This window comes from Xenopus laevis, chromosome 2S, assembly GCF_017654675.1.
Source record: "Xenopus laevis strain J_2021 chromosome 2S, Xenopus_laevis_v10.1, whole genome shotgun sequence".
In the NCBI taxonomy this organism is placed as follows: Eukaryota; Metazoa; Chordata; class Amphibia; order Anura; family Pipidae; genus Xenopus; species Xenopus laevis.
In genome coordinates, this window is record NC_054374.1 from 57,917,484 (window position 1) to 57,935,750 (window position 18,267).

General features: G+C 44.0%; 1 protein-coding gene across 3 annotated transcripts in view; it reads right to left on the reverse strand.

Annotated features, from left to right (window-relative positions):
• The window catches only part of LOC108709442 (metabotropic glutamate receptor 4), a 257,543-nt gene extending 250,343 nt beyond the window's left edge, over positions 1-7,200 (reverse strand). The window contains exon 1 of one of the 3 annotated variants that reach the window (XR_001934634.2): positions 6,697-7,196. The gene's annotated coding sequence lies outside the window, so the exon portion shown is untranslated. Of the gene's footprint in view, positions 1-6,696 lie in introns of all 3 variants that reach the window. The other 2 variants (XM_041583822.1, XM_041583824.1) reach the window with 2 other exon arrangements.
• Between the last annotated feature and the right edge of the window lie 11,067 nt (positions 7,201-18,267).

Consider the following 18,267-nt stretch of genomic DNA (forward strand, 5'->3'; position numbering starts at 1 on the left):
AAACTGCAGGGAGCTGAAGTTCAGTTTACTCCTACACAGTTAAAACTATATTGTAATCTCTTAAATAAATACAACTTTGATTAGGGGTTGAACTTGCAACCTCTCTACCATTACATAAAGTCCCTCACTCACTGAGCCACCAGAGCACTCATATTATTTTAATATAGTTTACTGCAAGCTAGAATTCTTACAGCCCTTGTGGTCTGATACTTATATATGCATAATATGAGGAAACAGAGAAGATATGTATGTATATATATTCCTCCCGTGGATTTTAAATTAATAATTATCATTATCACCAATAATTCAAATGCTGCATTCAAATGAATAGGACATCACACTTCTGCACAGTGACTACTTGTACATTGTTATAGTCCCCAATTGTAACACATCACTAGCATACCTGGGCTTAGCAATGTGTATTGAGAGAACAAGATCATTGGTGACATTTTCCTTGCAGCTTTAGTTATCTGAATTATTTATCTCAGTGCTGTCCAATTTCTGTGGTACCGAGGGCCAAAATATTTCTGGCCTATGTGGTGGAGGACTGATAATGAATGTCAGTGTCGATCACTTCCCCTTTTTAAACCACATTCACTGTAAACCACACCCACATTACCACAAGAACATTTAAGATCATATCCACATTAACGGTGGTAGCACACCAAAAAACCATATGGTTGGTGCTCATTCACTCATATGTGAAAAATTTAAGTCATACATAGTCATATATAAACATACCCTTAAATCCATATGCCTCCTCCTCCCCTGTGGATAATACAGCAACCTCCCAACACATGATTAAACACCTTAGGGGCCATTAGCAACAATTTACAAATGCTAACAAACCCCTACCAGGCTTACATCCCACAGGTAGTGTAGGGCAAGCAGAGAATGGCACATTCAAGCAGCCTGGGCAAGCAGAGAAAGGCACACCCAAGCAGCACTGGGCAAGCAGAAAATGGCACACCCAAGCAGCACTGGGCAAGCAGAGAATCGCACACCCAAGCAGCACTGGGCAAGCAGAGAATGGTACACCCAAGCAGGGCCGGATTTCTAAAAGGTGCGCCCCTAGGCCGCACACCTCCCTGCCCCGACTGTGCTCACCCCCCACACGCTTGTCCATCCACCGCTGACCCGCTCATCCCACCACTGCCGGCTAGCTCACCCCCCGACCCGCTCACCTCCTTTGCAATTCTCTGAATTGCCAGCACTGGGAGGGCAGGTTCAGATTCTGTGGTGGGAAGGTTTAGATTACCAGATGAGGACAGGTTCAGCTGGAGAAAGTACATTTACTGGTAGAAAGTTCATAGAATCGCTGCCAGGGATGAAAACAACTTTTCCTATTTATAAAACGCCTGTGAATATTGTCCACCCTCTCCGTCTGCAGCTCCGCAGCTGTTGTTTGCTATCAACTCCCAGCCTGTCATGCAGTCTGCCCGAGAATGCTGGGAATTGTAGTCCAACACAGGCTGCAGAGCCGCAGGCTGGAAAGCATGGCAACTATTCCATAGTAAATAAGAATATCTGCTGCCCTGTGGTTGTCATGCAGAGGAGCGTTAGCGATGCTGCTGTCTGTTGCTATTCTCTTCTTTGATGTGGTGTTTGGGATTTCACTGACACAAGAGCTGCGCGCGTATACATACACACACACACACAAGCACATCTCCAGCCTTTACTATAAGCCCCCAGGGCTCGGCACATAAACCCAGAATAACAAGCGCCGGTGCGGCTGAATCGGAATGAGCAGCAGCTGCAGTGCACTTTCTGCAGTGAAACAAACGCTCCACGTGCGGGGCTGCTTTTGTGTTCTATTTCTGGGGGAGGATGGTAACTATGCCCAGCGCTTGAGTGTGTCACATTAGGTGGCTGCGGCCAGCGGGCAGCATGCCGCCCCCAGCATTTTGCCGCCCTAGGCCCGGGCCTATGTGGCCTGCCCACAAATCCGAGCCTGCACCCAAGCAGCACTGCGCAAGCAGAGAATGGCACACACGGAGCATAGGGAAGGCAAATCAGAGCAGGAGACAGGGAAACCTATCAGGAATCTATATACAGTGCTGGTGCCCCTCCAGCAGTTTGTATAGGTGTGAACAGGTGAACAATATGGGTAATTTGAGTCTGGACAGGACAATACAGGAGTTTACAGTCTGAATTTGAGGGGTAAACAATGCAGGGGCCAGTTAACCTCTGTAGTGATACCGTTAAAAGCTTACACAAGGTAAGCAGACGCAGCAGGATGCGGCCTGCGGGTAGCCAGTTGGGCAGCCCCGATTTATTTTGTGAAATCACTGGTTTCAACCAGACACCTTATGGGATAACTGGCGCTTCAACTGTAATTGCCTGCCCTACCTCTATGCCTGAGGCAAAGAGGTGGGACAGGCGATATATGATTGACAACTGAGATTTTAAAATATCTTCATAACAGGTATGGTTGTGTTCATGTTTTTTTTTCATGTTAAACTTTATTCCTCTTTTATCTTGAGAGGAGTCTCTTGCTCACTGAGCAGGATAGTTTGAGTGGAACAGAATAGCAACAGGATGATCAGTGTCGGACTGGCCCGGCAGGACACCGGGAAAATACCCGGTGGGCCTGACCCTCATGGACCCCCACCAGGCCAGAACCCCTCTCTAAATATTTAAAAAAAAAAATTCCCGGAGCTTTGCAGCGCCGCCTGCGCGCCAAGCGACGCTGTTGCGCATGCGCACTGAGCGGCTTCCTTGCTGAGCCGGCCCGTCACAGTGGGGGGACTGGTGGCCGGAGGGGGGCCCTCTGCAGCAGTCCCGGTGGGCCCCGGTCCCCACAGTCCGACCATGAGAATGATGAGGCAGTCATTTGGGTAACAGAAAAAAATCTATTGTGGGCAAATAGAAAATGGGGACTGCTTCAGAGTTTGTGCAACAGATTCTCCACATTGCATGAGGAAGATGAGAGTATGATTGGCAGTTCTAAATAGGGCTAAACTCTCTACCAGCTCGGACACCACATCACTTTCTCAACTAGTAGTGGGGAGGAGAGCAGACCTAGGCCTAAACAGATTGTGGTTGTAGGGGATTAATTTATTAGGAAAGTGGATAGTATAATCTGGTGTCCGGATCACTACAACCAAACAGTTTGCTGTCTTCCTAGTGGCAGTGTTCGGCAGGTGGTTGATCGGGTAGAAAAATTATTTTGTGGGGCTGAGCATGAACCAGCTGTCTTGTTTATTGATAGGCAAATAAATTTGACAGGCATGGATTCGCAACAAAACTTCAGTGAAAATTTGCAGAGAAAACGCTCCCTTTAAAACCGTCACACGTCAACATTATTTGGATGCCCATTGACTTTAACGCCGCCATCAAAATTGACACGAACATCAGAATTGACGCATGCGTCAAAATTGACGAAGGAGTCAAAATTTGTGTTTTGCTATTTTTTCACTGTTTTGCAAATTTCGTGGGACAAATTCGGCCATCACTAATGTTTACTTAATTCTTCAGGATTCATTGTGGTCTGGCATGGTCTGGCCAAATGACTGGCAAATTGCTAATGTGGTACTGCCATTCAAAAAGGGATTCTGCTCTCAGCCTCAAAACCAAGGCGTATTAAGGGATAAGATACTTCATTGCAAATCATATTACTTTGAGTTTGCAAAATAGGTGTAGCTCCAGAGTGACTGCTCTCTGCCCTACTCTGGAAGAAAAGAGAGCAACTCTTTACAGGAACTCACACAGGATGCAACAGGGTGTTGTCTGGCACAAGGATTGTTGCTGGACAGTTAACAACATTTATTCACAAGAAGGCAAGTTCCCTGGTCGTAAGGTCTGACTACCAGCTGCTACGACCTAAAGAGTGATCCCACCCCACAGTCTACATAGTTTATGTGAGTGTGTAGAGGGTTCAGTGTGAGTGTAACTAATGTTTTAGCGAAACTACATCGAAAATTTGCCAGCAAAAATCTGCTGCGTCAAATAAAATTGTTGAGCAGAAAAAATGGCACACGCATATAAATTGTCACATGTGAAAATTATTCAGACCCCCATTCAATTTAATGCATTTGAACAAAATAGTCGCGTGTATAAAAATTGTCACTCGTGTCAAATTATTTTGATGCCCATTGGCTTCAATGCGTTTCACAAATTATCGCCATTTTTTGAATTTTTTCGCTGTTTTGTGAATTATTCAGCGAAGCGAAACGAGACAGATTCGCCCATCACTAGTAACCTGCCTCACGCACACCCGTACCTCTTTTGCCAAGACAGGGGGGTGGAGAGGAAGGTCAGAGGTAGCAACACCAGATTCAGCAGGGAGTGGGTTTGGGCAGGCAAGGCCCAGTTCCACCCTCATTGTAAGCTCCATTGGGGCATGGTATAATGCCATAAAGTGCTATAGAAATGTCTGTTTTGATATATTTGAGAATTAGCTTCTATTTTTTCATTTTCTTACATTTTCTTACCCCAAATTTACATCCAAAACATTTAATGATATATAAAATGGGTACATTTGCCATAGGAGAACAATGTGGCAATATGTACAATTATAGCACTTGTGCACATTATATTTCATATGGTCAAAATTATTTTTGTTCCTGCTATTCCTCATCTATTGTCTATTGCCTATCTCCTCCATTTAATAAAACATAATATAATTTTACTTTTTTAGTTTAGCATGCTCCATTTATCACTGCATTACAGAATACATAATGCCTAATGCCACCCTGGAACACTGCACTTACTAATATTTACAATAGGTGCATACCATCCAGATGCATGGAGCTTTACATAAATCTGACATTCTGATACTCAGAATGGTTCAAAGCAAAATTATCAAACCTAATTTTTAATATATGTGCAGCCATACCTATAATAGTAATATTATAGGTATGGGACCTGTTATCCAGAATGCTCGGGACCTGTGGTTGTCCGGATAACGGATCTTTTCATAATTTGGATCTTCATACCTTAACTCTACTAGAAAATCATGTAAACATTAAATAAACCCATTAGGCTGGTTTGGCTTCCAATAAGGATTAATTATATTTTAGTTTGGATCAAGTACAAGCTACTGTTTTATTACAGAGAAAAAGGAAATCAATTTTAAAAATCTGTATTATTTGATTATAATGGAGTATAATTTGGAGCTTTCTGAATAACAGGTTTCCAGATAACAGACCTGTACTGGCAGCAGTCCAGGAATAATGGAATGGATCAGACAAGAATAGTTAAATTGCTGGATGGGCGTGGTTAAATGGTGAGGCCTTTTAAAAAAATGCTGGGGAAAGCAGGACACTGTGCATCAGTAACCTATATTGCACAGAAAATTTCATTTGTTTGGACTGTTATTTGTTGGTGACAGAGAAAATGAAAATAGATCTTCTCTATGAAGCCTCCAACCCTAAATAGACACTTGATAAATTGTTTTCTACAAATAAATATATCTCTTTATTTCCCTTGTCCCATTTTTGCGAAATAACTCCTCCCTGTGAAGATATTACATGGGTACCTGTCATACGACCACCATTTACCATGAAAGACAGAAGTAAATGTTTAAAGGGAATCCCCAATATAAACTGTTTTTGCATAATCAAAAAAAAATTCTGTGTGGTTGTTTGTATTCTTTGCACTACTGGTTCTGACTCCTGAAACAATGTAGAAGAAGCTAGTAACACCGGAGAATTACCATTTGAACCATACATCAAAGAACATTAAACAAACATAACAATGACATTTGCAAATAACTTTAACATCACTGAAATGTTTAATTTTGTATCATAATTGCTAAGAATAACATTTTCTTCCATTATGGAAAAAAAAAAGGATTTGGATGAACATCCCCTATGAGAAAGGGAGAAACCTGAAAAAGAAGAAGACTGGAAAGAAAGCAAGATGAAGCGGTTTACAGAGAAAAAAAAAAGCATGGAGGGAGAAAAGACATTTATAGCTAGCTATCATGAAGTAAGTGTGTCTGTATGTGCATATGTAAAAAAGAAAATGACTCACAGAAAATATACCTGCAAAAGAAGCATCACTAACCAGGAGAGAGAGACTGAATGTAACAGGGAGACAGAAACCTGAAAAAAAGGAGGCTGGAAAGAAAGCAGTAAGGAATGGTATGCTGAGAGTAAAAAAAAAAACAAAGGGATAAGAGAAATGTTGTGTGTGTGTGTGTGTGTAAGGAATCACAGAAAAACCCTGCAAAAAAAGACAAGACAGACGCAAACATTTTTAGGAAGGAGCTGGATGAAGGTACAGTGTGCTTAGATCAAATGCAATTGTAGATTAAAGAGCAAGAATCAGCAAAAACGTACTGTACTGTGTGTACGGGGGTGGAAATGAGAAGAAAATGCGCATAGATAATCAGAGCACACATGCAACATCTGTGAATAATTTCATTCATGCATCCTATTCTGCTTATTCGTCCCTATTTTGATATGAAAATAGCAATCTATTTATGTATCTGCTATTGTGTAACATGCACACTATCGTATATCTGAAAGATTTTGACAGATTGTTTTCTCTTGTAAAAAAAATGATACATGATGCCAATGTACTTCAAAGAGATGATAAATGAGAGCCAGTATTTTTCCCCATAAAAGGTGGCAACCGGAGGATTGGTTCATGATACACTATATATGACTAAATAGATTGTATTTCATTTCATCTGTGACTTATATGATAGTTAAGCAGATAACTGTGTTCTAAAATTTGGTAGTAGCTTACCAATAAGAAGTTTAGGAATGAGATGATTTATTGGAGACCTAGATGACCAATAAATACAGCCAAGTAGCCAGATAGCCGCTGTCCATGTAGACTGAATGGAATTAACAATAACATAGCTTCGCATATATCCCAGAGCTGTAATATGCAAGACAGATCTGTGGACCGAAGAAGCAGTCCTAGAGGTCTGGAAAATGCAGCTGCAATGGTGTGGGTGGCACAGGTTTCCAAATATCCATAAGTCAGCAGGGCCGGCTCAAGGGCAAGGCAGCTGAGGCAATCATCTTAGCCCCATGTAAAAGAGGATCCCATTGGAATTAACCTTGTTTAAACAAAATTTGGCCACCCAGTGCAGGTTTGCCTTGAATTGCGTGTTTTAATCAAGCTTCCTTACACCATCCTTTTCTGCCTCCCTCTGTCTCCCGGCCTGCAGCTGTGGATCACATGCTCTATAGATCATTAATATATAGATCACATGGTCTGCCTTTCCTTACTGCTTTTCTTCCTATCAGTGTTCAGGTTCCCTGAGAGAGAAATTGCTTGCCAAATGATCAGTCATGCTGAACAAGCTTTTTCAATCAGAAAGTGCTCTCCTCCATGAAAGCACAAAGCAGGGCAGAGGTAGGAAACCGTTTGAGTGCTGAAGCAATGCCGTAAGACATGCTTAGCTTTGTAGTTGTAGCAGCAACATATAGGTTACTGCATTTCATGCAAAATGTTTTTTTCTTCAAAACATTATTTTCACATTATTTTATAATTATGTTTTTAGGAAAATATATGAGTGAATTATCCTGCACAGACAGCTGTATTTAAGTGCATATTTAATGTAGGGAGCCTTATGCCTACCCTGCTGACAAAATAGAATATCTTCCATAGACTTACATACAGCAAGCTCATGTGCCAATTTTCATGAAAAATATAAAAAAGCTTGTTTGCTTTTTTATTTTTTACACTAGACACTGTGTGGCTAATGACAGACAGCCATTTTCTCGGTTGCCTTTGTATAGCAGTGGAAGCATGGGTGTCCACAAATAGGGGCAAGGTGGGCATCTCCCCCACCACCAGAGTACCTCACAAGCAGGGCTCAAGTGCAAGACTTGAGGCTCCATGTGTGGCAAAATAGCAGGATTAAGTTTCCCATGCAATTTTCTCTCTCCCTCGCTGGGGCTTTCTCTCCTTCTTGCCGCAGTTTTCACTTAATCCCAGGGGACAATTCAGTCTAAACATAAAGTATAATGGCCACTCCACAATATAGTGTCAGTCTCTGACCCAGTGCATGACCCTGTGACACATAAAATGTCACCAACAGGTCAGTAAAAATTCCAGGAATGTGCACAGTGATTGAACTGCTTGTCCCATCTCTCGAGTTCTGTCCAGGGTCGGACTGGCTCACCCTTGGGCTGCCTACTGATCTATAATCTGATTTACAGAAGCACTGGTAAAATTGGATGCTCTGTGAGTTTTCGAATCTCAAGAATTCAGCAGATGGTGATAGACTGAGGAGGAAAAGGGCAGTAGAAAGGTAGCATAGCAGCAAAGGGAAACAGGGACAAAATGTGCAGCTGCTTGTCAGGGAGGGAGATCAGGAGCAGCAGCATGAAAATGAGAAATGAAATAGAGCCATGAGTTCAGATGTTAAAGTTAATAGAATGTGGAATAAGAGGAGAATATAGGGTGCAGTTTGCAGAAATAAAAAATAAAATATATTTACAGACAAAATAGGGAGGGGAAAATAGGAAAGTGTTATTCAGGACAAGGCTGATGGGGACAGCTAAAAGACAAACCAAATGTATTGCCCCAGATAAGTAAGAAAATCCAGGAATGCTTAAAACTATACAGAATGGCAGGGCAAATGCCTCAGGGTGAATTTGCACAGTGTAACTAGGAGAGCAAGATCTGATGCATTAGCTACCTGAAGAGATACTGTATAGAATAAAGTCTAATTAGCAGACACGAAGATATGTCTGGTTTTCAGGAGGGTGAAGTATAAAGGGGTGGAAATAAAGAATTTATTTTCATAATGTACGTAAATATTTAGGCTATGCTGCAGTGCATCCAGCAGGTGGCACAAAGTCCACCTGAGAGCTTATATAAGACAGTGCCTTGCTTAGGCACTTCTTTTGAACATCTAGAAGCAGCATCAGACTGAAGTGGCCAGTCCCTTAGGGAGGTTGGTACCATTAGGGCTATCTAGTGGAAAGTAGTGACAAGTGAGTTCATTTTAGGAGTGAAAATTAGAGAGGCTAGCGAGCACGGACAGCCTGTTGTCCCGAAAAGGAATAATAGTTTGGGCTAGACCCCTGAGGCAAATGCGCACCAGAGTTAGGGTATTGAGCTTCTAGGTGTAGGGTAGCAGAGAGCCTACAGAAAAATGTTGGCCATTGTATGTGAGGTCACAGCAGAGAATCGGGTTAAATGTTCATGTACAGCTAATGACACTTTCTGCCCCAAATCCCCAGTCTGACTGTAAGTTGTTCTCATGCAAGAAACCATGATAATAAGTGTTTGAGTTCATCTAATTTATTGTGGAATTTTTCAGGCAGCAAAAGCTTAACATATCAACATTCAGTGACAGGTGCTCACTAGCCTTGAATGGCCCTGTTATATGCCCAAATAGCATTAGTCCTATATTTGTGAAAGCTGGCAAATAGGTTGCTTTGATATCTCTATAAATGGCGTCTTCCAGTCTAGAACAAATATATTTTGAAAAAGTGCCTGTGACAACACATATATAGCAGTGTTGTAAAACAGTATAACACCAAACATAATTATAAATCCACACTGGAATGGGGGGATCCACAGGCAGATAGTCAGTAAATTTCCCCCAAACTGGTATAATGTTTTACTTTCAAAGAACAGCCACAAAATATCCAGCAACACAAGGGTTAAACATCCCCATAAAACAGAGCCCAGGGATTCTTGGACAAGTGAAGTAAGTAATCCTTAACCAAATATATCTAGGGTTGCCACCTTTTAAAAAAATACTTACCGGCCGGTGGGGGTGGTGACCTAAAGAGGGCATGGCAGTGACAATGGGTGTGGTTATGATGTAAAGGGGCGTGGCACTGCACGCAAAGGCCTGAGGATGGGCTATGGAGCAGCGATCCTTGAAGAAAAAAGATGTGTCAGGTAAATTGGGGGCGGGGGAGTGGCTAATCTTAAGGGTATTACAAATTTACCAGCCACTACATTGCTGGAAAATTTGTAATACCAGCCCCGACCCTAGTAGGTGTTTTACCGGCAACCCTAGATATAGCCCAGGTACCAGCCCAAAGTGCAGGCAATCACTTACAGAGTCATATTTCAAAATTTCCATCAAGATGCCTATAAAAATAGAACTCATGGAATCTTGCACAAGTGAAATAAGTGATCTTTAGTCCAATATAGCCCCGGTACCAGCCCCCAAGCGTACAGTCATTTATCAAACAGGAACCCCTCCATTCAGGCTGCATTAGGGGTAACTAAGAGAGAAATATCTTACCAACTCATAGACGGAGAATGATTTTTGTGCTTGGGAAGGCTACTTAACCCATTCCTGGCCAGGATGTTTTTATTTTACCTCTCTGTTCATGTCATAGAAGAGAGAACTTACTGTGCTGTACTGTGTTAAGTTTATGATAGCTAACTCTCTAGAATTTAATAAATGTGGGGGTGGGCGCTAGTGAGGCGTGATCCAAGATGGCTGCAACCTAGGGTCGCTCCTCACCCATGCAGTCTAAACCTCCTGCCTATCACCTAGCATCAGCTCTCTGAAGGTGGAAAAAGGTGTCCCTCGGCTCGCACCTCTAGAAGGTATACTATATGGCATATCGGCGCCGGAAAAAAGACCAGAAAGGGCCCCCTAATAGAAACACGCGAGGCCGAGGTAACATCGCCTGCTGACTAGGCCGCAAAATCTCTCGCCTCCCGCCATGTCGTCGCAAGAAGACTCATGGTTGCAGCCCAGCCAGGAACCCAATACATCACTACAGTGTTCCCAGCCCGATCGGGAGGCCGCTCTTCCGGATAAATTTAAAAACATGCTGCAGCAAGAGTTGGCAGCGACGGCGACCGCCATTACCTCTGATATTGCCAAGCAAATTCACGAGCTAGGCCAGAGGACTGATCTCCTTGAACACAAGTTAGACGATATCACCACAGTTTTGGATGCTCATGAAAGAGATATATGTGACTTGCAAGACCAAATGAGGGAAGCTATGGACAAAATTGAAGACGCGGATAATCGGTCCCGCAGAAACAATCTGCGGATAAGAGGAATACCGGAGACATACACAGACTTGCCAGAACTAATACAAAAAATCTTTTCGGCCTTAGTGCCAGATGTACCTCTGGAGAGTTCAGAATGTGACCGGATCCACAGGGCCTTAAGGCCAGCGAGGCCTAACGATCCACCATGTGACATTATCCTGCAGCTACATTTTCACAAAAGTGGAGATTCTACAAGCGGCCCGTCGCCAATCAACCTTGGCCCATGACGGAGTGAAATTTCAAATCTATGTAAGTCGCTTGCCCCGGTCACCAAAACCCTTCAGGCCCACCAAATTAGATATCGTTGGTTGTCCCCATTTGGCCTGGCCTTTACGCATAATAATCAGACCTATTGCATTGCGACACACCAAGAAGGCCTGAAACTCCTGTGTAAACTTCGGCTAGCAGAAGCCTCGATTCCTACCTCTCCAGCCACGTCTCCACATCCCTGTCCGCGCCATGTCTCACCAATTTGGTCTACAGTTCAGAGATCTGCACCAAACCCTAACAAACCACCACAGACACCGCGACCGGCAGAACCACCCTGACATAATTCCAGACGCGCTGTGCAACTCGTTATGCCAGATGGTCATCCGTCCTTACCCCGTATAATCTCAGGATGCTTGATATGCTACTAACAATCAATGAGGAAAGGAAGGAATGATCTATCCTCTTTTTATTTTTTAATTTTTTCTTTTTCCGACTTGCAAGGGTTAACCACCTTGCTTCTGGACATGCCTCTATTGGACAATACACCACATCAACAAGGCTTTGGAAAGCTAACTCTCAAGTCCTCTTTCTCAGTTTAATAACTCAAAATGGACAGCCAAGAGCTCCCCATTAGGGATGTAGCGAACGTCGGAAAAAAAGTTCGCGAACTTGCGCAAAAACGCGAGCGGTTCGCGAACGGTTCGCGAACCCCATAGACTTCAATGGGAAGGCGAACTTTAACATCTAAAAAAAAAATTTCTGGCCAGAAAAATGATTTTAAAGTTGTTTAAAGGGTGCAACGACCTGGACAGTGGCATGCCAGAGGGGGATCAAGGGCAAAAATGTATCTGAAAAATCTGCCTGTGTGTGCTTGGAAGAGATAGTGTAGGGGGAGAGCTGTTAGTGATTTCAGGGACAGATGATAGTAAGTTTGCTGGCTAGTAATCTGCTTGATACTGCTCTGTATTGGAGGGACAGAAGTCTGCAGGGATTTGAGGGACATTTTAGCTTAGGTAGCTTTGCTGGCTAGTAATCTACTGTTCTCTTTAAACAACTGCCATACGTTGACCTTGTAGGCATTGTTTGCCCAGTTTTTTTGGACGCAGCCACTGAAGCACAGTTGCCAGAAAAAATATGCCATATAAATGCTGAAAATAGTCATTTTTCGCCATACGTTGACCTTGTAGACATTGTTTGCCCAGTTTTTTTGGTTGCAGCCACTGAAGCACAGTTGCCAGAAAAAATATGCCATATAAATGCTGAAAATAGTCATTTTTTGCCATACGTTGACCTTGTAGGCATTGTTTGCCCAGTTTTTTTGGTCGCAGCCACTGAAGCACAGTTGCCAGAAAAAATATGCCATATACATGCTGAAAATAGTCATTTTTTGCCATATACGTTGAGTCAACGTATGGCAAAAAATGACTATTTTCAGCATTTATATGGCATATTTTTTCTGGCCTCTGTGCTTCAGTGGCTGCGGCCAAAAAAACTGGGCAAACAATGCCTACAAGGTCAACGTCGTGCTGAAAATAGTCATTTTTTTGGTCGCAGCCACTGAAGCACAGTTGCCAGAAAAATTATGCCATATAAATGCTGAAAATATGCATTTTTTTGGTTGCAGCCACTGAAGCACAGAGGCCAGAAACATTATGCCATATAAATGCTGAAAATATAAATTTTTTTGGTTGCAGCCACTGAAGCACAGAGGCCAGAAAAATTATGCCATATAAATGCTGAAAATATGCATTTTTTTGGTTGCAGCCACTGAAGCACAGAGGCCAGAAAAATTATGCCATATAAATGCAGAAAATATGCATTTTTTTGGACGCAGCCACTGAAGCACAGTTGCCAGAAAAAATATGCCATATAAATGCTGAAAATAGTCATTTTTTGCCATACGTTGACCTTGTAGACATTGTTTGCCCAGTTTTTTTGGTTGCAGCCACTGAAGCACAGAGGCCAGAAAAAATTAAACCAGTAGGGTTTGCACCCTAGTTTGTAACGGTGGCGGAGGGAGGAGGAGGACGCTAAAGGACAGCTGTGTGTGGAGTCATGAGGCTTGAAGAGAAGGACAGCTGCATAGAAGTCAGAACAAGTCTTCCGGCGTGCAGTAACCCTCCGAGATCCACCCCTCATTCATTTTAATAAAGGTCAGGTAATCGACACTTTTGTGACCTAGGCGAGTTCTCTTCTCAGTTACAATCCCTCCTGCTGCACTGAAGGTCCTTTCTGAGAGCACACTTGAGGCTGGGCAAGACAAGAGGTTCATGGCAAATTGTGACAGCTCTGGCCACAGATCAAGCCTGCGCACCCAGTAGTCCAGGGGTTCATCGCTCCTCAGAGTGTCGATATCTGCAGTTAATGCCAGGTAGTCCGCTACCTGCCGGTCGAGGCGTTCTTTGAGGGTGGATCCAGAAGGGTTGTGGCGCTGCCTTGGACAGAAAAACATTTGCATGTCTGACGTTACAGACTGGCCAAAGGGCTTTGTCCTTGCAGGTGTGCTCGTGGCAGGATTACTGGCACCTCTGCCCCTGGAATGTTGATGAGTTCCTGAAGTGACATCACCCTTAAAAGCATTGTACAACATGTTTTGCAGGCTGGTTTGTAAATGCCGCATCTTTTCGGACTTGTGGTATGTTGGTAACATTTCTGACACTTTATGCTTGTACCGAGGGTCTAGTAGCGTTGCGACCCAGTACAGGTCCTTCTCCTTAAGCCTCTTGATACGGGGGTCCTTCAACAGGCATGACAGCATGAAAGACCCCATTCTCACAAGGTTGGATGCAGAGCTATCCATCTCCGCTTCCTCATTATCAAGGACTGCATCATCCACGGTCTCCTCCCCCCAGCCACGTACAAGACCAGGGGTCCCCAAAAGGTCACCACTAGCCCCCTGGGAAGCCTGCTCCTGTTGGTCCTCCTCCTCCTCCTCCACAAAGCCACCTTCCTCCTCTGACTCCACTTCTGGCACCTCTCCCTGCGTTGCAGCAGGTGCCTGGGTTCGTTCTGGTGATTCCGACCAGAAATCGTGCGCTTCCAGCTCCTCGTCACGCTGGTCTACAGCCTCATCTGTCACTCGTCGCACGGCACGCTCCAGGAATAAAGCGAAGGGTATTAGGTCGCTGATGGTGCCTTCGGTGCGACTGACCATATTTGTCACCTCTTCAAAAGGTCGCATGAGCCTGCAGGCATCGCGCATAAGCACCCAGTAACGGGGGAAAAAAATCCCCAGCTGTGCAGATCCAGTCCCTTTGTTGTTGCAGCAGACGTTCCAACATAAGGAGCGTTGAATTCCAGCGAGTCTGGCTGTCAGAAATCAAACGCCTGACTGGCATGTTGTAGCGCTGCTGAATGTCAGCAAGGCGTGCCATGGCTGTGTAGGAACGTCTGAAATGGGCCGACACCTTTCTGGACTGGGTGAGAACGTCCTGGAATCCTGGGTACTTGGAGACAAAACGTTGGACTATTAAATTTAACACATGTGCCATGCAGGGCACATGTGTTAAATTGCCTAGTCTCAACGCTGCCAACAGATTGCTTCCATTGTCACACACCACTTTTCCGATCTGCAGTTGGTGTGGGGTCAGCCACCGATCGGCCTGTGACTGCAGAGATGACAGGAGTACAGATCCGGTATGGTTTTTGCTTTCCAGGCACGTCATCCCCAAGACAGCGTGACAACGGCGTACCTGGCACGTCGAATAGCCTAGGGGGAGCTGGGGGTGCACAGGTGTGGAGGAGGAGAAGGAGGACCCAGCAGCAGAGTAAGAAGAAGAAGAAGACGAGGTAGAGAGCGATGGAGGAGTAGAGGTGGTGGCAGAACCGCGTGCAATCCGTGGCGGTGACACCAACTCCACTGTTGTTGTTGAGCTACCCATTCCCTGCTTCCCAGCCATTACCAAGTTCACCCAGTGGGCAGTGTAGGTGACATACCTGCCCTGACCATGCTTGGAGGACCATGCGTCAGTAGTCATATGGACCTTTGGCCCAACACTAAGTGACAGAGATGCGGTAACTTGGCTCTGCACATGTTGGTACAGGTGTGGTATTCCCTTTTTAGAAAAAAAATTGCGGCTGGGTACCTTCCACTGCGGTGTCCCAATTGCTACAAATTTGCGTAAGGCCTCAGAGTCCACCAGCTGGTATGGTAAAAGCTGGCGGGCTAAGAGTGCAGACAAGCCAGCTCTCAGACGCCGGGCAAGGGGGTGACAGTCAGACATTGGCTTCTTACGCTCAAACATGGCCTTCACAGAAACTTGGCTGGTGGCAGATGACTGGGAATGGGAACAGGTGGTCAAGGTGGAAGGCGGAGTGGAGGGTGGTTCAGACGGGTCAAGGAGAGCAGAGGTAGAGCAGTAAGATGCTGGACCAGAAGGAGTGTGGCTTTTAGTTTGCCTGTTGCCTTTGAGGTGTTGCTCCCAAAGTGCTTTGTGCTTGCCGCTCATGTGCCTTCGCATAGAAGTTGTACCTATGTGGCTGTTGGGCTTACCAAGGCTCAGTTTCTGACTGCACTCATTGCAAATTACAATGCTTTTGTCAGAGGCACACACATTAAAAAAATCCCACACTGCTGACTTTTTGGAAGTGTGCGATCTGGCGGTAACAGTAGAAGTTGGCGGCATTGGCGGCAATGGCGGGTGCGTTGGCCGGCTGAACACAGGTGCCGATACATGTTGTTGCCCTACTGATCCCTGCGGGCTGTCCTCCCTGCTTCTTCTAAGTCTTATTCTCCTACTGCCTCTCTGACTCTCCGTCTCTCCATCTGAACTACCCTCCTCTTGCTCTCTTCTACTAGGCACCCACAAAACATCAATCTCCTCATCATCATTCTCCTCAGATGCATCAATTTCTTCTGACACATCACAGAAGGAAGCAGCAGCGGGGACCTCCTCCTCATCACTCATTATGTCCATCTCTGTCGTGTTCTCTGCCAGAATTAAATCTGGTGTAAGGTCCTCATCTCCTTCATCTTCTTCTGGCAATAATGGTTGCGCATTACTCAGTTCAAGAAACTCATGGGAAAATAACTCCTCTGACCCCAGTGAAGAAGGGGCACCGGTGGTGGAGGAAGTGTTACGTGGGGTGGCCATAGCAGTGGAGGATGAGGAGGATGTTGTGGTAAAGTTAGAAACGGTAGAGGATGGGGTGTGCTGTGTAAGCCAGTCAACTACCTCTTCAGCATTTTGGGAGTTCAGGGTCATTGGCTTTTTAAAACTGGGCAATTTGCTAGGGCCACAGGATTGCATAGCAGCACGGCCCCTAGCACGGCCTCTGCGTGGCGGCCTGCCTTTGCCTGGCATTATTTTTTAAAAAACAACAACAACAACAAAAACTCAGTTGGTTTTTCTGGAAACGATAATACACACAGCTAGATGGCGGGTTGAAGAAAACAGTGTGCAAATAATGCCTACAAGGTCAACGTATACACTACTACAGCGGTGGATACGGATTACGTAAAATATATTATGGCTGCTTGAAAAAAGTCACTCCGGTGTTTTTTCTGGAGACGGTAATATTATGGATATTTAGACAGAATGTGAACAAGGTCACACAGCTAGATGGCGGGTTGAAGAAAACAGTGTGCAAATAATGCCTACAAGGTCAACGTATACACTACTACAGCGGTGGATACGGATTACGTAAAATATATTATGGCTGCTTGAAAAAAGTCACTCCGGTGTTTTTTCTGGAGACGGTAATATTATGGATATTTAGACAGAATGTGAACAAGGTCACACAGCTAGATGGCGGGTTGAAGAAAACAGTGTGCAAATAATGCCTACAAGGTCAACGTATACACTACTACAGCGGTGGATACGGATTACGTAAAATATATTATGGCTGCTTGAAAAAAGTCACTCCGGTGTTTTTTCTGGAGACGGTAATATTATGGATATTTAGACAGAATGTGAACAAGGTCACACAGCTAGATGGCGGGTTGAAGAAAACACTGTGCAAATAATGCCTACAAGGTCAACGTATACACTACTACAGCGGTGGATACGGATTACGTAAAATATATTATGGCTGCTTGAAAAAAGTCACTCCGGTGTTTTTTCTGGAGACGGTAATATTATGGATATTTAGACAGAATGTGAACAAGGTCACACAGCTAGATGGCGGGTTGAAGAAAACAGTGTGCAAATAATGCCTACAAGGTCAACGTATACACTACTACAGCGGTGGATACGGATTACGTAAAGTATATTATGGCTGCTTGAAAAAAGTCACTCCGGTGTTTTTTCTGGAGACGGTAATATTATGGATATTTAGACAGAATGTGAACAAGGTCACACAGCTAGATGGCGGGTTGAAGAAAACACTGTGCAAATAATGCCTACAAGGTCAACGTATACACTACTACAGCGGTGGATACGGATTACGTAAAATATATTATGGCTGCTTGAAAAAAGTCACTCCGGTGTTTTTTCTGGAGACGGTAATATTATGGATATTTAGACAGAATGTGAACAAGGTCACACAGCTAGATGGCGGGTTGAAGAAAACACTGTGCAAATAATGCCTACAAGGTCAACGTATACACTACTACAGCGGTGGATACGGATTACGTAAAATATATTATGGCTGCTTGAAAAAAGTCACTCCGGTGTTTTTTCTGGAGACGGTAATATTATGGATATTTAGACAGAATGTGAACAAGGTCACACAGCTAGATGGCGGGTTGAAGAAAACAGTGTGCAAATAATGCCTACAAGGTCAACGTATACACTACTACAGCGGTGGATACGGATTACGTAAAATATATTATGGCTGCTTGAAAAAAGTCACTCCGGTGTTTTTTCTGGAGACGGTAATATTATGGATATTTAGACAGAATGTGAACAAGGTCACACAGCTAGATGGCGGGTTGAAGAAAACAGTGTGCAAATAATGCCTACAGGGCAAATAATGCCTAAAAGGTCAACTTATACACTACTACAGCGGTAGTAAAATAAAAAAAAGTAAAATAAAAAAAAATGAATATTAAAAAAAAAAAATTAAAGTTGGTGCTGCTGAACTACTAGGAGCAGCAGATTAGCACACCAGTCCCACTCCCCAACACTGCTAGACTAATAGCACTGGGCTCTTATAGTAGTAGTAGTAGTAGTAGTA